The 22,223-nt window shown below is 46.4% G+C and overlaps 1 protein-coding gene across 2 annotated transcripts in view; it reads left to right on the top strand.

Moving 5' to 3' along the window:
• Positions 1–971: 971 nt before the first annotated feature.
• LOC138528522 (probable tRNA methyltransferase 9B) overlaps positions 972–22,223 on the top strand; it is a 380,721-nt gene continuing 359,469 nt past the window's right edge. The window contains exon 1 of one of the 2 annotated variants that reach the window (XM_069640257.1): positions 972–1,162. The gene's annotated coding sequence lies outside the window, so the exon portion shown is untranslated. The remainder of the gene's footprint in view (positions 1,163–22,223) is intronic. The other variant, XM_069640258.1, reaches the window with a different exon arrangement.

The raw sequence follows: 22,223 nt of genomic DNA on the forward strand, positions 1-22,223 counted from the left end.
TTTCGCTGGCTTGGCTTGCGTGTGTCCTATTGGCTTTATTAGTGCTTGTTTTGTGGGAAGTTAGGTATATGTAAGGCAGTGACGGCGTCATGGTCTTTCAACTTTTTCAAGTGAAAGGGGCCTTGGCGGTGAGGGGGGCAGCAACTACCCATGATGCCAGTCAGCAGTCTTATAACACAGCAATAATATACTTTCTATATTAGTTTCTCTCTTTGAGGCATTAAATGTGTGCTTTGCGGCGCTCACCTTACAAGCTGTGTCTGCTGGAGCCCTTCTGGCCGTCACTTCCGTTGGGGTACCCAGAAGAGTTATCAGCTGTTGCCTTTTAATACTGGTTTTTCCACATCAGCCACTTGCTGACATACAAGGATTTATGACTTTTCAGTGTGCATGTAGTGTTTCAGCTCACTGCTGGCTAGCCGTCTTGTGATTCTATCCATTAGAATGTATGCACCCAGCTGGTGCTTCAGACTGTTTTCCACTCTAAGCACGAGAGGCCCCCAACCATCATGTTGAAATGGGCCACACAGCCGGGCCTGATGTAAGGAATTGTAATGTTTTTTTTTTTTTTTATAGCAAAAGAGTCACCCATCCTTCCCGCTATAGAGAAGTTAAATGAAGAGCATGACAAATTATGAGGACATCAGTTATTAAATAAAACACTTTAAAAAAAACGATACCTATGTCATCACACTGTACCAAAGAGAGGCGATGGAAGAGATCACTGGTTTTGGTAAACTTTTTTTTAAACTGAATCAAAACATTGCAAACATTGTATCCACCTTGGTAGTCGATTACAAAATGTTTGGGGAGACTAATGAAAGGAAGGGAGGGGGGCTCTCCGAGCCTGGGCTCAGACCTTGTTTCTGCGGGCTGTTGCTGCAGCCAGCCTAGAAAGAAAACACCACGCCTCTCCATCCCTCCCCCAAACCGGCAGCTGCTCCAATGGGCTCAGCGCGGAGCAGGCAGCTGCTTTCAGCTGCAAAGGTCCTTGCAGATGAGTTCCTGGCAGGCCCCAGGAGGGTTCCGTGTCCTGTTTCGATGTTAGTGCCCCTGGCCCCGGTTTCTTTAGGATTTGGCAGCAGTCGAAGCGCTCACTGCCCGACTGTGGCCACCTTGTAAGCTGGAAGCCGGCAAGGGACTGCGTCTCACACCCGGCCAGGTAAACCCCCCCCCCCCCCCCGGCTGCCGGGACACCATTGTTCTTTGTTGCTGCTTCTCACGCTGAAGCTTTTGGGCTCGGCTCAATGTTCGCCGCAGAGTTGTTCATCGCTTGGAAACACCTGGGCTCAGTTTATGTTCGCTTGATTGTAAAAGAAGACACTCTGGTAATTTTTCTTTTGTGGAGTGGTGTTCAAATCAAGGACGTATGTTGTAGTGAAACATATACAAAATAAGTTCTGAATGCCTGCAGGTGCCGCACAAGTCCGTTAAAATGTTCTGTTAATTAAGCGGCACCATGTCAATGAAACCTGATCCACATACCTTGCTTGCAGCCAGTAAATCGCTCATTTAGCTATGTGGCGAATAGTGTACTATATTCGTGTCGCGATACAACCAAGTGTGTGGAAGGCGCACGTTGCACCCTGTACGCATATCTGTCCGTGGGCAGTTTAAAATACTCCTCGACCACAGCCATCCTTTCCAGGTTGTCAGTCATCCTCCTTGGGCGTCTGTTTTAGCTCCCAGGAAGCCTCTTATAAGATAACTTGGGGTCGCCCTCCCTGCACGCAATCACTCCCGCGAGTTCGTTGACTTTGACGCGAAGTGCTTTACAAACTAGGTGCACCTGGCCATGCCGCGAACTCTTTTAAACTCCTGGACCGCATTATACCTTCACTGAATTACCGCGGTGTCCTGGTGCTGTGTGTAACACATGGCCTGGAAGAAGTGTGCCTTCACGCTCTCCGCTCCGGCATTGCTTAATACAATAAAAACATTCTTTTTGGGAAGGACTTAATGGGGCAATGAGGCTTGTCAAAGCGTGTAGATTTCGTAGGCAGCTGTACCCTTGACTTCTTCATATAGTTCAGTTCGCTTGTCTCTGCAGGAGGGGCTATGGGAGCTGTAATGCTGTGATGTTTTCAAATGCTTCATTTCATTTGTGCCTGGGGAAGTGGAGACACATATGCAGAAGCGTTGTTTTCAACATTCTATATATGCACTTCTATTGTTGTCAGTATTCAGTGTCAAGAATTCTTCAAGCTTGAGGAGAGTATTGGCACTTAACCTTGCCAAGCCTCACATTAACTGTCCAAAGCATTCCCAGCTCTGCATTCACGCGTTTTGCTGTGAAACGTCAAGGTGCATGGAAGCATGGTTCCCCCTGAGGTTTAGGTTTGTGTCAACCAAACATTACAATGAGATGGACTAGAGATTGACATCTCTGGTACAGAAGTACCTGGCGGAGGAATGTTGTCCACTAAACAGTGTGAATGTGGGATGACAATAAATGGGAGGGGGCATGACGTTACATGCTGCACAAACTTAAAACTCTAGCATATAACACTGCGAAAACTGTTTTAAAACCCATACACATGTGTAGGCGTTCACTGTGATCTTCTAGCCCCGATGGATAAAATAAAGATCTACATCATATTTATTCTCACTTGTTTCTAAAATGATTTATAGAATATCAGGTTGGGGGTCTTACGTAGTTTGTGTATTTGTAATAGCATTGCGTAAAACTATCTTTTAATCTCTTAAAATTGAAGTCTTGACAAATGCATATGTCAACTATAGATGGGAAGATGTGTCCCAGGGCTTAAAACTCTGATTGGGCCAAAGTCCTGGTTTCGCCACTTAAGTAAAGTGTGTGATCCTGGGCAAATCATTTACTCTCACTGTGCATTATCTGCCAAAATTGCCAGTCCTTACAAGTGATATAGTGTGTAGCGTTTGCTATTAGAAAATCCTCTTTCGTGCTTAACTATAGCTTTGTTGCATACATCAATTGGATTCCTATGCAATAGACCAGCTTTTAGCAACTGGTATTGCGCTACATATTGGATTCTGTTGTGTTGTACTTGTCATTTTGTATAGCGTCAACATTACCATTGTTATAGTTTAAATGAGCTGTTAGTGGGAATGCCTGGAGAGGACCCAAGTGCAGAGTGTTGGAGGTCCTGGTGCACAATCATGATGCATGTGTGCACTTGGCTGAAAAGGCTTAGCAGGTCTGGCCAGGCTCGGTAGAGAAGCAACCCATGTAGTTGGGCATGTGGATGGGTTCTGAGAAGAATAGGGTGGCCTCAGTGCTAGTGACTTGCTATGTTCTCAGCACACCTGAATTTGTTGTAGGACTGTGCTGCATTCTGCTGTTTACAGGTGTTGAGGCGTAGTCAGGTGAAGGTAGGTGGAGAATTAATATGAACAGCACGACCGGATTGTTGTTGTAGTCCTTGCTATATAGTGATATGCGTGTGGTTAGTCGTGCCTGCAGTCATTGGTGTGGTGTATTTTACGTACCATTGTCGACAATTGGAGGCGCTTTGATGTTGGGGCGCTTGCTCAGGCATTTGGCTTCTTCTGCTGGTTCTTGTGGCTGGGATAGAAACGGTTAGCTGCAACAAGTTTATGTTCCAACTAATTTCCACAGCAGACCAGACTCTTTTATGTGGGTTAGGTGTTCGATTGTGGTGAAGGAGGCGTTGGTTCAATCACACCACTGTGCCTTTACTACTATTTTGATTAGCTTGTTTTCTGTCGGTTTGCCTGGTGCAGTCTTTCATCAATCCTGTGCCATTGCCTATGAAAGTGCTCTGAATCAGCCAGTGGCGCTGGAGGGAAGGCAGGGTTGTGATAGGTGTATGAGATTGTGTGTGGTCCGGGCTGCCGCAAACACAGTCAGCACCATCAGGAGTTTGGAGCGAAAAGGTCGGAGATGCCACAAATGCAGCCAGCCCCGCCTGGGAAGACTGTTCATATGCTCCAGGTAAATGCAGTTTTCAAGATAGGGAGGTAAAAAGCCAGATTTTGAGGGCTTGTTTGAAGGAGAGATGGTTTTCGATGCAGCAGACGTGTAAAGGAAGTGTGTTCCAGATGGGGGCGCTAGAATAGAAAAAGCTGAGCCACCAACTCCTGTGGAGTGGTGCGGTGGAATAGCTTGGAGGATAAATCGTCCCGATCAGAGGCTTTTGGTGGACTGGTAATGGATTTTGTTCTGAAGGAACTCTGCTCCCGAATGATGGAGAGCTCAGTGTGTGATGCACATGCATGTGAAGGTTGCTCTTTGGCTAACTGGGAGCCAGTGCAGAATTCTGAGTGCGAGAGTGATGTGTTCTCTGGTAGAGAGGGTGAGTAGCAGTCTGGCTGTCAGGAAGTGTCAATAATGCACTCAAATCTGGGTTCACTTGCATTTCAACTTGTGGTGCAAACAATCAAAATTAGAGAGGAGGACTTCTAACACACCGGTGTGTGTTAGCACTCACTACGATTAGCAGATGGAAAAAAAAAATGAACCCTCTTCCAACCAATGAACGGACATAGTATGTTGCCGTCAGCTTAACAACAAAAGATTTTAAGAAGATGAATTCATCTAACACAAGACACAACATGAATTCCAAATAATTCAAAGCAATTGGCAAAAAAAAAAATCCAGAGGGGGAACTAGACTAACAAAGGAAATACATTTCTGCAATAGTTATTGTGCAAAATATGTCAATCATTGCATTCTTAAGTGCTTGTGTATACATCTCTATACATTTATTTAATTTACAAACTTTTCACAGAGCTGCATTTTAGATTACAGCAACATATTTGAACTGTATTAACAATGTATGATCATCCATATTTTTTCAAGACCCTGAATGAGCTTTAGCAAGACAATCATGTCTTCACTGGGTATCATGTGAATGTGTTGGATAATCAATCATTGATTGTTAATAGTTTAAATATGAAATTAATTTATGTTTATATCACTTTGAGACTGTTATTACTAAGAGAAAAAATGATGCAATATATATATATTTTTACAATAAATAATTTTCTTTGTGAGTCTAGTTTCGCCCTGTGGATTTTCTGTTTCCTAATTTCTTTGAGATTATTTGGAGTCTATTTGTCTCGTATTCGATTAAGTCGTCCACTTGGAATCTTTTTTTTTTTTGTTGGGTTTGAAAAGTTCCCTATTCTCTGCCGCTTAGGGAAAATCACGTTTGTTGCCTTCAGTAAAATCTGAAGAGCAACTAATTAGGATGATCAGATGTGAAACTAAATGATACCCCTATCTGCCCATTGTTTCATTTATGCAGCCACCATGTGTCGCTCAGCAGGAAATGGGAGAGTGTTTCAGTGACGTTTCTCTTTCAATACCCTAGTTTTACCTATAGATCATAGTTAATCATATGTATCCATTGTCATTCTGACCCTCCTTTCTCTCAAAGTGTGCTTACTCTTAATACATCACAATGTTGGTGACAAAACAGGGATAAAAATCACCCTGTGGTTAATGGACGTCTTTGAGAGATGACTGCATTGGGCCGACAGAATCAAATTTCAAGAGGGATTTTAAAATAATCTATCATGCTGAGCATTTTGTTGGAATTGCTGATTTATGTTTCAGATAAACCTCATGATATGCAGAGCTCTCAAGTTTCTTCCTGCCATGCGGTAGAAGGGCAACCAGGCCAAGACTTTTTTTTTTTTTTCTTCTTGTACCTGTAGTCTTACTTTCCCATTTTAAATCTACTGAAAGACCCATGAGTCAAGGAACAACCAGAACTGGATCTCCTTCGCATGCATGGTAAGGGAAAACTTAAGAGTTCTGTGATATGCCCTCGAAGGGAGGCCCCAGTGAACTTGCATCCTGCTTTGAAAACCAGTCAAATTCTGCCCTCCAGGCTTTCTGTTACTGACTTGCAGGCTGTCTAGGTTGGGCTGAACTGCCTGGCCCATTCTGCCTCCAAAGCAGAATTATTTGGGTGGGGCTTCTTTTTAGCATTGGCTCTGAGATTTGAATTGGCACTAAAACTACACAAATGTGGTCATTGCCTTAGCCATGCCCTCCACATGTGAGCAATAAAATGTACATTTGAAATGATGTTGTCACTCACCCCCCCCCCGCCCCAGCTTCGCAAAGTGATTTAAAAATGGTTAAAGATTTATCATTTTAAAACTTAATTCAAATTTAATCTACTTTTGCTAAAATCCAATACCCACAACGGATATCTAGTGTACAAACTCCTGTAGAAGAGCTTTAAGAAAAGGAGTCCATGAAATAAGTTCTAGCGACACACTGACTTTCTAGTGGAAGCATTTTTATTTTGTCATTATTTTTAACATAACTTTATTGTGGCAATCTAAAGCAACAAAATGCTCTCAATCTCCGCTTGCAAACAGACTGAATCTTCATGCAGCCTCTGCATCATGAGGATTGTATATATCTGCTTGGGTTTCAATTTTGACCCGAGTCTGGAAGTACTTTGTAGAGGAGCAGATGGATGCATTAACCCTAACTCCTTCCCCCTCACCGCAGTCCTACTGTAACAGTAGGAGAGCCTTAAATGTGACTCCATGTGTTATGCCTATACCGCATTGAGTGTACGAAAGATAATATGCTCTCGGACAACGATATCGATGTATCTTTGCATTGAGAGACTAGAAGGATATTGTGTGGGAGGATGTCAGCATGCACCATTAGACATCATGTAATGTTGAGTGAAATTTGATGTCGGCAGAGTGATGTAATGAAGAAGATATACAAGGATTTACAGGAACAATATGAAAATACTTGAGAAATGATTTAACTGAAGTGACAATAGAAACATGTACAAAATGATGAAGTTATCATATATACAAAGAAGATAAAGTAACTTGCTGATCATTGCGTTTAAAGACGCAGCAATGTAAGGTAGATCAGACATATGGAAGCTTGCTATATAGGCAAATATAAAGTTGCAAGGCAGGCCATGATAGAAAAATGGACGTCGGCTTTTGTAAAGGATCAATACAGCTACCTCAGAAACCGACTAGTGGTGCAGAGTCGGGAGACACTGGAATACTGCTTTGTCTGCAGAACGAAACTGAGTCCAAGTTGGCCTGGGATCAAGGATGTTATTTCAAGGAATAGCTGCAAAGCACAAAGGGAGGGAGACATATATAAGTCATGGACGTGAGACATATTTCTCGTAGATTAAAGAAGAAGAAAACCTTTGCAAGAGCCAAATATTGGACAATTAACAATGGATAAGACCCCTACAAGATGGAGTGAGCAAGACTCTAGAGTCCAAGAGGAGCAATGACACCCATCATAATTGTATCAAATGGCAGGAAATAAAAGGCCGAAATTGACATATTTGCGGTCTCCTCACATGTGATGCAGGAGTTGAAGACAAGGGCTATTCATTAAGCTGTGGATTAAGACAGTGATGTGCTTACACTCCCTTGAATGTCCCAGACCAGTGAGCTAGCTACAAGGTCTTCAATAGACAGGAAACTTTGGCTTATGGTCAGACTGATGAGAGATGATGGACTAATTGGGAAAGTGGGGAGTAATCTGACTTGACTCAAGCATCTGTGTTTCGTTTTGCTTACATGGAGCTAGCCGAGCCGAAAGTCCAAGGTTGGGTGGGAATGGCAACCAAACGGTGGGTCTATGGTGCAACCTGCTTTACAATGTTGCATAGGCCAATCCACTGCCATTTTGTCCGCTATAATCAGTATTATACGTACTTTGATGTAGTTTGAGGTGTCTTGCAGATAAGAGACAACCAATGAAGGGTCCGGCTGCAACCAGCAGGATTACCGCCGGACCCGTATTGAGGCCCATAGTCTTAACATGACGTTAAAACATTACACATGCTAATGGGTAAAACCATTTGAAATGCAGTTCTAAGTAGACATCTTCTCAAAGATTCATAAGTAGTCGCTTTCACAAACGTCAATCTACTAAAATGATAAGTGGATCCATTTCGTGATGACATAGTAACTCGACTGTTAAATACTGATTTGACAAAACTCTGCATGATCAAGTAGAATCTAAAAAAATATTAACATAAATGTAATGCCTCTTTCATAGCTGTAACAGTGTTGGAGGCAATAACGTGTATCAAAAGTTCAATGTAGCTTAAGTTCTTCATTCCTACTACTAGGGAACACTCACTCCAGCCTACTGATCCAAAATGCTTCTTGCTGTTCTAAGTTTCTTTAGGTCAATCACTTCCAGTATTTAGAACCTCATCTGCACAATCATTCTTACAGGCCATGAACAGTAAGCCTACTGGTGAGTTCATGTTCTTAATCCTAACGTTGGATCTGTGGTCATACCCTATTTGCTAGTTTGACCTACATAGTAGATTCGGTATGGATACCGAACGGACTGTTATCGCAGATTGCAAAATCCCAGAGTTTCATCTTTTGACCTGTCGTAGGGCTATATTCAATATCCCCTTTGTGATTTTGTTGCAGTGCAGGCATGGGTATGTTCCTTTCCTTTTGGTGTCAACTCTAATTTGATTAGTATCTTTTGTATCTACTAGTAGATCCCTGAGATTGTTACTTCTGTTATAGGAAAACAACTTAAATGTAGAAAAAAGTTATTTTGTAATACAATCAAGTTGTAGAATATTCTAATGTTTTTTGATGATTTTTATCTTGTTACTCCGGACACAGTATCTAATATATATATATATATATATTTATTTCAAGGAAAAAACTTTAGTTGCAGGGAGGCTAAGGTGAGAGCTTAATGCGACAAACCCCCTGATCTTCTGCTAAATCCACCTTAACTTTGCGCCTTCTGTCGCGCAGCCTATGACCACAGTGATACAATAGTCTATTTATATAGCACATATACAAAATGTGTTTCAAAGCGCTTCAAGGCAAGGGAGGGAACAAGGGGAAAATACAATGTCATTCTTACAGGCCATGAAAAGTAAGGATGTGAAATTAACTATCGTACTTGGCCTGACGACATTTCAGATAGTGCAAGAGCTAAGACATAGATGAGGAAGGGAGGGGGAGAGTGGGAAGGAAATGCTACCATACTAGGCTTGATGACATTTCTGGTAGATTCGGAGAAAAACTAAAGTTGAGGGAGAGGGGTGCAGAAAGGGAAGGGAGGAACAAAACGAGTGACTATCATGCTAGGCCTGGCGACATTTCAGATGGTGCTGGAGGGGGGGGGCAAGCAAGAGGGGGGTGACAAGCAAGGAGAAGAGGGAGGAGACAGACGAGGTTGATATCCTACTAGGTCCAGGGACAATCTGATAGAGTAAGTGCATATAAGAAAGTAAGGGGAGGATATAGTCTATAATCTACACAAAAGTCAATGTATTAAACATTTTTATATTTAAAGATTATTTTTACTTTGTACAGTATGTTTTTTGTTTCTACACCTATGTACATGTTTTCAAGCAAATGTTGAATTTTAAACCTTTATTTCTTTTTCATTTAGAGCAATAATCTCATTTGTTCAATACCCATTTATGGAAATATTTAAATATATCCTAATACGTAGGGGGTAATTCATGGAATAAATGTGCAGCGGAATTAGTGGCGCAAGCGTGGAAAAAGCCGGCACACGCATGCGATTCATGGAAGGCCCTGCATGTGTATTTTCCGGGATGTGTACCAAATCTGCATGTGGCGCACACCGGTGCACACGTCACTTCCACATCCCGAACGCCGTGCGCGACGCACACAGCGAAGTGCACAACGTCAGCGCACACATCAACAAGGGGCAGAACACGCGGAATGGGGAACAACACATGAAAATAAGGGCGTAACTGGGGGGGGGGAAGTACCACTGGGAAGTACACAGAACGCCCACCCGCACGCGAACTACACATATTCTTGGAATCAAATAGGGAAAACCCATGCACGTCAAAACACACGCACAATTACGTCCGCCACACGAAAGCAGGCGGAAGAGTGGCCGCGCAGCAAGTGCGCACAAACAAGCATATACAGCTACGATGAATGTCCCGTTCCTCGCAGCATTGATCGTGGGACACCGCAGGAGGAGGAGAATAGCCAGGCCCTGCATTTTTTTTGCCCAGGACCAGCCTTTTTGGGATGCCTGATGACCAGATCTATGGCAGGTATAGGTTTCCACCTCACATCATCGTAGAGCTGGTCAGGGCGTGGGAGGATGAACTCGCATCACCCACCCTGTACTCCCAAGCATTGAGCCCTTTGCAGAAGGTGCTCAATGTACTGCACTTTTTGGCAACTGGGTCATTTCAGCGGACAACTGCCATAGTTGGGGGGGGGGGGGGAGGGGTGTCTCACAGGCCACGCAGTCACGTTGCCTACACCAGGTGTTGGCAATCATCACTGCGCGCCCCTCAGTCCGCAGGCACATATACATGCCCAGAAAACCTGCAGAAAGACAGGCCGTGGTCCTGGAATTCTACAGGGTGGCACACTTCCCCAAAGTGCTTGGCGCCATAGATTGCACCCATGTGGCCCTACGTCCACTGAAAACATCTATCGAAACTGCAAGCACTGGCATTCCATCAATGTGCAGGTGGCATGTGATGCCAAGGGAATCATCACCTCTGTCTATGCAAACTATCTTGGGTTCACCCGTGATACATCCATATTCAGAATGTCCGCCCTGAGCCGGGCCCTGGAAGCTAGGAAGCATGGTGACACATGGCTCCTAGGTGAGTACAAATGCCTGTGCACATGCATACATGTCACACACAGACAAATACACCAGCCCAATTAATGACAACCATTATCACCTTACCAGGGGACAGTGCCTACCCTCTGAGCAGCTACATGGTGACGCCCATACGGAACCCCCACCACATCACGCCAGGTAAGATACAATGCAGCCCATGTGCAACCAGGGGCATAGTGAAGCGTACATTCAGAGTGCTCAAGTCATGCTTCCGCTCCCTTGACCGCTCTGGTGGACAGCTACTATATGCACCCCCAGTAGTGTGCAGGATCATTGTGGCAGCATGTGTCCTGCACAACGTTGCAACACGGCATGGCGTACCGGTGGTGACCCCACATCCCCAACCACACGCACGGCCGCTGCGCATGGGAGGGGAAAGGGCATGTGGCGAGGCAGCCCGTACCCAGCTTGTGACCACAATTTTCACCTAAACTCCAACCCCTCCGGAGTGCACACAGGCCTGCCACATACCAGGTCACAATCCATGATGAGAAAGGGACTGTTAACTGTCACTACCTTACCACCCTGAGAATGTGTATAAGGAAGTGCTACATTGTGTGCATTCCTAGCTAATTAAACACAACCAATCCCATGTGACCAAAGGGAACAAATGCAAGGCATTCTCCCCCCCCTTGCTAAACAGGGCATGAAAGGACTGGTATGCCACCCAAACCCTCCCAACACTCCTGAACCCCGACTGCCACACCATACCATGGTATTCAACGGCAAAACCTCCAACCATATGCAGAACACATGAGGCAATAGTCATGAAGTGCCATGTGAGAAATGTAAATAGGCACCAGACAATTTTATCTGGCATGTAATCGGAAGAAATGAGTGACCAAAACCTCACACCCTGAAAACGGTGGCACAAATACATGCCACTAGTGGTGCAACCAACAAAAGTCAGAATACCTGTTGCCATGCATATTGGACAATTGCAAATTGCCATATCAAACACCGCACACTGCACAGTACAGTGAGTGTGCATTGCATTGGTGAAAACCCTTCTGCATCATTTAAAAAATGGCATTCAACCAAATAGTACCATGTCGTGCATGTACACGATCAATGACTTGGAAGTGAACATGGATTGTCGTGACACAGCATGCTTGAGAAGGCATCTGGGTGCATGCGTTTGCATGGTGTCAATGTAGTTGTGGGGGCGTTGCCTAAGTGTATTTGTCCATAGGGACATGCCTAGAATACATGCATGTGAAGTGAGTGCCAGTGTCCTGTACACAGCACATGTGAACATAGCACCAAGAACCCCCCCTGTGTGTCAAACCACACCCATCCCCTGACACCTCAAAATAAAGCACTACATTGCATCAGCCATTGACCAGCAGAACATATCATGTACAGAGTACCCCACATCGTCAATGGCAGACAGTGACCCATTACTGAATCGTAGAAATCCATAATACGACCTACACACAAAGTGCATCAATGAGGGAGAGAACAAGGGAGAAGAACCGTACATTCCTACATGTCCTTCAAACAGTCCACATTGTCATAATGAACTGGAAAAGCAAAGTACATATTACAAGTGCCTGGAACAATAAGGGAGAGTCTAGGTAGGGAATGTTGGATGATATAACTAGAATCAACATTCCTATGCCTGACGTCAATAGTCGCAGTGCAGGAGTCACATAAGGAGGGGAGTGAGGGAAGAGGCGAGGAGAGTAACAAAACAAGGGACAAACTGTGGTAGGTCTACAAAGAATCAAGATGGTGCTGGGGAGGGGGAGAATAAAGAACGAAGGGAAAGGGGGAAGAGATGACCTGTAATCAGTGGTGGAGTGACTAATGATAAAAGTAACTGGCAAAATCATACTTAAAATGTCAAAGGTGGGGTGTGGAAGGACGGAGGCAGAAGGGCAAATGTCTGAAAAGAACAAGCACCTATGTATCACCATGGCCGATGACAATTGAGGTAGTGTTTGAAAATGACAGCCAGAGTACAAGGACGAGGCTAAATGGTGGTGGAGAGGGAGGAGAGAAGGGAGCCGGGGGCCAAGCTCAAATGACTAATGGAGAAGATGGTGAAAGAAAGAACACACAGGGGGCAGAGGGAAACCTGACGGTGCAGGAGAGTAGGGGATGTGATGATGAAGGGGGAGACAGAGGGACACTGACAGGGGCAGGGGAGACGGGGGGGGCATTCAAGTGACTGAGAAGGACAGGGCCACCTCAGTGGCCTTTTGGTAGTGGTGGCAGGCTCAAGCATCCTGGTTGGCCGGATTGTCACAAGGGCCAAGTGCAAACAGTGGGAGGGGGGAGCAGGTCCAGGACACAAACGGGAAATTCAAATCATGAACAATGTAGTCATAACTCAGATGGCACATCCAAACACCAGCCAGGGCTGGAAAATTGCCAAGTGGTGCTAGCAAGGAATGGGTGGTTGTTGAAATGCGTGGTGACAGGGGTAACTCAGCATGCAGCCTTCATGTGGCATATCAAAATCACTGGTGGGAAACCTTCTCAGCACACGGACCCCTCCCACCATCAGTGTGTTGTACGCAGCCAAAGGGTGCATGGTACCAGCTACAGCAGGAAGTGCATTAACATAGACAGTCGATACATAACAAACATCTCAAGCAACATGATGAAATGCACAGTCAGCATAATACTCACCAAAGTGAAGTGCAGACATGCATTGGAGAAACCATCTGGATACCCACTAGGGGTGTACACAGAAGTAGAACTGCAGGCTGGCCACAGATATGACGGAAGCCCAATGCCCATGTGTGATATGCTGTTACACCGAGCCATCCTTGCGAGCCCATGGAAAAGGGAAGGAGGAGTAGCATATATGTCCAGACACCAAGCAAAACACATACACAAGACAAGTCTGAATGGGCCCAGCTGGAACAAAAAGTACAAAGCACCACACTGTCACATGTATGCACAATAGACAAAATAAAATTGAAAAAAGAATTCTAAAGAAAACACAAATTAAATCAAATAATCCATTGAAATAAAAAATAAAGAGTAATGAAAGAAAAACAATCAATAAAATTGAAGAAACCAGAAAAAAACATAACAAATAAAAAGCAAAGTGAAATCATTGAAAAAGAACAACAAAATAAAGGGGAAAAAAACAATAGAAAAATGAAAAATTACTTGCCAAAAACCATACTTACCAAAAACCATACAATTTGGAAAGCCCATATGTGACCTGGGGGGACTGGGGGAGGCACCCAGGAAGGGGGAGGTACAGGGTGCACCTCAACACCCACATGTGTAGATGTCGAGGTAAGAAAATCAACTCACTGGGCTCAGTGCTTGCACGGCCCGACCTACGTGGGAGATAGATTGGCATCGTCACTCTCTGGATCTAAATCCGAAGGTGGACGTGGTGCAGTTGACTCACCACGCCTAGCCATGCCTTGCCCCTCAATGGCAGCAAGCATGCGGGTCTGGTAAGCCAGGTCCTGGCGGGCAATGAGACCGAGGTCAGCATGCATTACCTCACATGACACACATGCTTCCTCATGCAGGGACTGACGCGTGAGATGGAGTTCTACTTGCATGGCCTCACATGACAAACGGTATGACTCCTGGCTTGCACAGAGTTCAGCCAAGATGGTTCTTTCAAGCTGTACCATCCTGTCTTCTAACCGCCTTCTCTCATCCATCATGTCAACTACAGTAGATCAGAGGGCTTATTGTTTCACCCTCAGGGCCTCACGGTGTGCCTCTGCTTGAGCATTAATTGTTTCACGCAGAGCCACCATTTCAGCCCGGCGCGCCCTGTCAGATGCCGCCATGCCCAGCCTGAGTGAGCGGCACGTCGACTGCGTAGCCCGCTGCTGGAGCACCATTTGCCTTACAGAGGGGAGGATGAATGGCCCACACTTTCCATACCTTGAGCAATCATCTCAACTGCTTCCCCCCTGTTGCTGTGCTATGGCAATCATGGAACGCTCCCACTCAGTTGACCCCGGTGGCACACGGCCACCGTGTTGCCGAACACCACACCTGCTGGACCCAAGGAGCTGTGGTCCTTGCTGGGTTGGTGCCGCCCGCGGCTGCAGGACTGCATCCCTCCATCGACCTTATGCCCCAGGAACATCGCCAAATGGTGTCGAATGTGACCGTGCAACCGTAACCACCACAGGTGAACATTCCAACCCTGCCTGGCCCCCTACTGCAGGTGTCGCAGACAGAAGATCATCCAACACAGGATCACTTACCGGCAACGATGATGATGCAAATCCAGCTCAACATTGTGGTCAGAGGATACATCAGAGCCTGACTCAGTCAGCTCTGGACACGCTGGCCTGGAGCACCTGTGGGTTCTCGTGGGCTGCCACCCCCCCGACCACCACTAGTGCTTGGTTGGTCATGTGAACTGACCACCGTGTCTGGGATGACATCTTCATCCTCTGCCGCGAGTGCGTCATCACCTGCAACATAAAGAAAAGAAAAAAGGACACGCATGTCAGTAGGACATACCACACACATACAGTTCACAACATTGACAGCCAAATAATGAAACGGCCATGTCACAGGCAACTCCACGCCCAAGATGCATCCAGTGGCATTGCAATGCAAGGCCATCCGAATAGCAGAAAATGATGTGTGCAAAATGTGAAGGCAACAGTGTATGTTGGGAAAGGCACAGTACCCTTGAGGAGGTGGAGCAAGAAGTTTCTCAAGATATGTCACAAATGTGTGTGTAAAAGGAATGTGTTGAGTCAAAGGAGACCCTGAGGTTCTTGGCCTTGCAGGTGGAGGCCGGAGTAGGGCCAAGTGTGGCTGGCCAGAGATTGATGGCGAAGGTGTATCGATAAGGAGGATGTCGGTCTTGCTGGCATTCAGACAAAGACTGTTGGTAGTACACCAAAAGCGAACAGCAATGAGGCTATCGGAAATAAGGGAGGGACAAGAGGTGCCCAAGGGCAGCCAGGAAATGAGTTGGTTGTCATCAGCATAACACCGGAACTCGTACTAAAAACTGATAATGCAGTAGTCAAGAGCTGCCAGGAGCTCTCTATGAATTGAGGCCGAGAGGTCAGACCCCTGGTGAACAACAAAGGTGGAGAGGGAGCTTGAAGATGGGAAAGAGCCAACTTGTAGCTGGGCGGGTCACACATGCCAACACACATGTCATTGAGTTGCACGCATCAATACTCACCAGAAGAAGCATCATAATCCATCCTCTCTACCACTCCATGGATTTGTTTTTCGGGATGAACTCTGAAGCGATCTCCTCATGCTGAGTGAGTTCATCCTCCTCTGGTGGTGGCCCACCACCTGTCACCAGGGACGTGTTGTAATTGGAGGCACACTTTTACAGCACTGTTTCTGAGGTCATTCCAGCACTTGTAGCAGTCCTGAGCTGTGCGCACCTTGAATCCCATGGATGTCGCACCATCCACAACATGCTGCCAGTGGACCCAATGCTGGTGATGCGTTGTATGCCACTGTGGGCCCACAAGCATATCGGTTTGGTGTTCCGACACGTAGTCCACAAGGAAGTCCAGTTCCTGATTGCAGAAAGGCTTCTTCCTTGACGTGCCGGAGGCTGGAGCCGTGTCTGGGGTTTCAGTCTCTTGTGCAGGAACACGCTTCCTCCTTTTGGCCGATGGTACTGACCCTGAGTGGGCAATGTGGCCCTGATCAGTGGCGCTGGTGGACTGGACCAAGGCAGTCGTTGTTGGTATGAGGAAAGAAGGTCTGGCTTGGGTCTGAGTCATTGCCGGGGTGGTGTTGGCTGCATCTGCACATCAGGCTGCCCCAGATACGTGTGCCGCTGTCGCAGCCACAGTGGACACGCAAGAGCCCAACCTCTGGACAAGATGGAAATCATCCTGGGAGTCCTCCTCACGCAACGCAACATGCGCTGCCTGACCCCGAGCCGGGTGGAGGTGCCCACAGCTGCACCTGCAGCAACCACCACCGGTGGGCCCGTGACAGCAGATGTAAATTTCTGTTGGGTGACATGGGTACCAGGTTGTGATGCAACAGCTGCATCACCACGAGCCACAGGGGAGGTGGCATGTCTGCACCAGCACGTGGCTGGGCATCCTGTCCCAGATTGGCACCCTGCCTCTCCCCTTCCCCTAGCCACCCTGGCCACCCTGGACTCCCTGTTGTCCCTGGTTTCCGAGCCCACATGCCCGACCACGCCCAGCCCTGGGAGGATGCCCAACCTTACCACCCTTAGCCTTTGGTGGCCTCCCAACCATGGCACCAATGGAAAATAGGCTATGGGAGGTTCACTCAACAATTGTCCTGGGCATTCGGCTAGAATGGAGCAGGGTACATGATGGAATAGGTACCCCAGTGCCCCTGCAAGGCTGTCTGTGACCCCTGGGGAAAAATGACGGGTCACGCAACGCTCAGGCACCCCCCCCAAAAAAATCTAAAATAAAAATAAAATATTATAAGAACAGGAAATTGGAAGGTAAAAAAAGGTTATGCACGTGACCCCGGTAGCCCACGTGCGTGAGTTTTACCTCCAGCAGTACAATGTTGCACCCTGGAACACAAAAAAACACGAACGTGTGGAACGCGCTGGCTACTATGACCTCAAACGGTACGCATGCACAGGGGGAACCACAGTGGGGGGGGAAGCGTACGCGACTCAATGCCTGCCTTGCATGAACAACAAAAAAAAACGCACGCGCTTGTGCAACACCCCACCAAAAGAAGAGGTACAGACTTCAGATGCTGTGAAGTAATCGCGTGTGATTCCAGCAGAGTAAACGCATGCATCAGTGTCCACGAACAGCATGTACAGCCCATCAACCCAGTCCATAAACCCAGTCCATAGCCCGCAGGCAGCCCATCACCCCAGTCCATAGCCCGCAGGCAGCCCATAACCCCTGGGCATACCCGCAGGCAGCCCATCACCCCAGTCCATAGCCCGCAGGCAGCCCATCCACCCTGGGCATGCCCCGCAGGCAGCCCACTCCACAGGGGGGACTTTCCACGTGTTTTCGCTGGCGTGAACGGGGTACGTGTATTCCGAGGGGTGCGCGTGGAGTTTCACACATGATAGGCCTGGCACGAGCGGGTACGTGTATTCTGATGGGTGTGTGGGGAGGTTTACATGCGTTTTTGATGGCGCGAACGGGGTACGTGTAATAGTTTTACACGCATTTCCGTGGTTGTGGGTCTGTATGCTGATCCACTGGCCTTTGCGCCATGTACTGGATTTGTGCAATTGTTTTTGGTGGGCGGGGTTGGGGGCGTAACTGGCGCTGCTGCAGGGTCTCTGCGCCACGGCTGCTTATGGATGTATGAATCCATGAATACGCTGTTCGCCTACATGGGTTTTGGCGCACGCCGCTGGCGCAGACTGCCGCACGCGCACTCTGTGCGCCAGCCACGTGCGCCACTTGTGCGCCGAATTCTATGAATTACACCCATAGTAGTTTCTTGTTTTAAAGCACTTCCCTTTTCATTTAGAAAATGTGTACAACTAACTGCATTTAAGCAGCAAGGAAAAGGGATAAAAATGACCGGCTGCAGAGTAACATATGCCCACGTACATTTGTCCCCATAACGAAAATCAAAACTGGCACCCATGAATATGTGCACATTAAACGAATATGTATCTTAAAGTGAAATAAACAAATGTGGTTCAATTGACTTTCCCCTTTGAAGAAAGTGTGCAAGCAAAAGTAGCATTAGACTTTAAAAAAAGAAAAGCTAATGAACACCAGAAAAATAACTGGAGAAAGGAAATCTTCCAATTAATATGCATGCAAAGTATAAAAAGTGTTTATTTCTTAAAACTAGGAATCTTTTGTGAAATATTCCCTGGAAAAAACAAAAATACCAAACAAGTACTTGTGGTTTTGTGTCTAAGCATCTGCACTGGGAACATGACAACCTGAGTAAAATCCAGATAACCAAATACTCGAGGAAACTTGCCAACCTCAAAAAAATGCAAGGGGTTGCGTCCCTCCTCTGAAAAATAAAAAAAGTAACGCTGTCCACCCACATGTGTCCTTCACTTGTGCCCTGAAAAGCAGCCACAATTGGGGGGGAAAATAACTGCACCAGTGTCTAGGGTTCCAAACTCGTATCATAGTGTCACTCAAATATATAAATCCTTATAGCGCTGTTAGGCAACAAGTGTACAGTGTCATTATCCCCCCAAACCCTCATATTGACTGGAAAACTACAAATACTAGAATGCAATTCAGCAAAAGGCAAAACAATGGTGTCTTATGTGCAATACTTTCAAGGACTGACAGTAGCAAGTTTAAAAAAAAAATAATGTGGCTGTTGTATATTTTCTGTGTATTAAGAGATATATTCAAAACTAAGAAATCGCACGGCATCCAGGACTGTGGACTGTTTCCCATCAATGCAGTAACTGGGACCGACCCTGCTTAGCTCCAAAGCGAATAAAGGGCCTGCCTCCTCAAGCCATGTTGCTCTAAGTGGTCTTGTAACTTGTGCTCCTTTATTAGGCAACATGGCCTGAGGGTGCCGGCCACTAGCTTGCTTTGAAGCTAAGCAAGGTCAGTCCTACATACTGCATGGATGGAGTCCCGGATGACTATTGTGTCAATGGCATGGCCTTGGGCCATGGGCAGTGGTTTTTCACCCCCAACGTAGCTGTACAAATATACAGATGGCTGCGAATAGTGGAAAAACTTCAGGAGAAAAAAGCTTTCTTGCCCCCACCAAGCACCCCACTCATCTGAGCCAGCTCCCTCCAACCCCCAGATGGCCTCCCCACTTCCCTGGCCACTTCCGTTCCTCCACAAAACACGCTGTTTCTGTGAAGCAGTTTGCTTTGAGATGTTGGCCATTCACGATTTAGCCGAGGTTACAGAAAAGCTTTGTGTTGGAAACTCAGTCCATAGACACCCTCCAACTGCCACATTGTTTTTGCTGCCCTCTAGCCACTCCCCCACCTTTAGCCTGATGGCAGTTGCATGTTTTTTGACCCACAAATGGCTTTTTTTGCCCTGCGTTTCTTTTTCCGATAGCCATGACTATCTCTTGAATCCAAGATGGCTGCTGTTTCATTTCTAAAAAAACAAACACTTATAGCAATTTATCCAGATATAGCTATGGAATAACCCCAAACCACATTTGCATCGTACTTTATACGTTTGTCTTTTTCTCCATATATTTCACTAAATTCGGTTGAGATTTCTTATGTGATGTTTGTAAAAGAAATTCCCTGGTGATGTTATAAACCCAAACTCTTGCTTCAGTGAGTTCAGCGGGTTGGTATCTTCTTTCTATAAACAAAGTTTGTATTACTATTGAAGCACTTGATGCGTACCATTTGACCATAAGCTAAGCCACAGTTGGTGCTTGGAGAGGACTGCGGGGGGGGGGTGACTTAAGCAATGCGACAAATTGTTCCTATCAGTCGGTTTGTGAAATAATATGGTGGTGCTCATTTTAGCTGCTGATGGAGGTACCTTTAACATTCATTTACCATCTTTCACCATAATTATGGTCCCAAAGTGATGTTTGATTGAATGCCTTCTGAGGGACTGGAGGCCAAATTTGGGGGAATTGGGAGGTGCCATTATGCGTGTGTGCATTTTGGCCATTACAGTTATGTAAACGTGGCTAACACCCTACATCACCCATGCCTGAATGGCATGTGGATGGGCGCATTGATGGTAAACCATGAACTGAACCGGGTGGATTGTCTCAACTTTCTGTTGAGTTCTTCAGAAGGTGCTCCCCTTCTTTCCTTCCTCCTCACCTGCGGCTGCTGGTAGTGGCCTTTTTGATCACTAGCTGTATAGATTATTGCAATGCTTTGTACCTGGACCATCCTTTTGGGCTCCACTCATCGGCTACAGTTATTGCAAAATTTGGCTGCATGTGTGGCCACAAATTCTCTGCACGGAGCCCACATTAGCCCTGTGCTTACGGGCCTTTCATTGGCTCCCAATAATAATAATAATAATAATAATAATAATTAGGCTTTTATATAGCGCTACAAACCCTCAGGTATCTGAGCGCTGCTTATTATTACCCACGGTGTGTGGTGCTCATTTATCGACCTCGGAAGGATGAAAGGCTGAGTTTGACCCCGCCGGGATTCGAACCTGCGTTAACAGGCTCTGCACGGGTGTCAAAGCGAGCGCTCTACTCGCTGTGCCACTTACCGGCATAGCTCAGAGAATAAAATGTGTGACTTTGTCTAGTTCATCATGCCCTGTATGGGGCGAGGGCTGAATACCTTAGGGAAAAATTCAGCCCTTGTTACATTCCAGTTGGGTTGCTTTGCTCTAGTGAGGCCAACCTGCTGGTCATTCCTTAAATTTGATTGTCCCGAGTGGGAGGCCGCGCCTATTGTTTGCGGCTGCATAACTGTGGAATGCACTGCCTGCAGTCTGGAGAGGGATGGAAAATCACCTTCTCTTCTGGCAGGCCCGGAAAACCTTTCTATTTTAGTTACTGATGCTGGCTGTGATCCCAGAATCCTCGTGCCAAGATGCCCTTTGGGGTGAACGTGCGTGTTACAAATGTCAGTGATGATAATAATTGTGTAGAAGGAGATGGAGAATTATGTGGAAATCTACAATTCATTTTTTTTTTTGTTTGTTAAAGGTAGCTTCATTACAATGGCAGATGTGTTGTGCAATGGTGTTTGTGTTATATGTGAGTGCAGGGTGTATGAAATGAGCCTGCACCTTCCACTAAGTTATGAAGGTGCGGTTTGTGAGGGGAGAAAATGGGTTAGCTGTACAAACAGCATGGTGTACCTCATTGAGAGCAGTGTTATGTTTTATAGATGATTTAAATGCTCACCCTCCGAGAGGATCTTAAAGTTAACCATTTGCCAACCTTAGTTCCTTCTAGTACGAAACAAGGTCCCAATTTCATGATTACATGCAGTGGCCTGACCCACCCTCCTGTGCTTTAGAGATGCATGCAGTGGCAACCACGAGCTAAGGATCCGAAGTGCCTAATTGTCCTACCTGGATGATCATTGGGATTTTTTCTTTTTTTTTTTTCCCTTTCCCCCAAGGTGTATTTTAAGTGGTATACATTTACCACCCTCTAGCCCCATATGAGTGCAAGACCCGGCACACGGTCAGTATTCGTTCCAAGTGCAAGTTACTGGAATACCTACAGAAGTCCTCCATGTGTTGTTGGTGGCCCCCAAGGGTGGGTTTGAAGTCACAGCGCAAAGCATTTGAAAGGAAGGAAAAAGGCTAGTAGCCGACAGGGGGCAGGAGAGAGGCGAGTACGGGGAGTGCGGGGGTGGGGGTGGCTGTATGAAACATGTGTGCGAGTGGAAGGGGGTGCAGGGAAAGGGCAATCAGGAAGTCGGTTGGTGGGGTGATCAGGAAGTCGGGTGGGGGCCAGGGGGACAACCAGGTTTTGAGGGCTTTCCTGAAGGCCAGGTGATCCTCTATGAGGCAGAGAGCAAGGGGGATGGAGTTCCAGAAAGTAGGTGCGAGGACGGGGAAACGGGCACCTCCTAATTTGGGACTACCATGAAGTTTGCAGAGCCTGATCTGGTGGGCGGTATCATGTGAGCTTGTTTTGGAATAATTCTGGCCCTTTCTTGTGAATGGCGCAGTGGGTAATGCACATGGCTTTGAAGGAGGCACGTTGGTTGATGGGCAGCCAGTGAAGTGACCGGAGTGCA

The sequence above is a fragment of the Ambystoma mexicanum genome, chromosome 7q, assembly GCF_040938575.1.
Source record: "Ambystoma mexicanum isolate Mex_15411 chromosome 7q, UKY_AmexF1_1, whole genome shotgun sequence".
NCBI lineage: Eukaryota > Metazoa > Chordata > Amphibia > Caudata > Ambystomatidae > Ambystoma > Ambystoma mexicanum.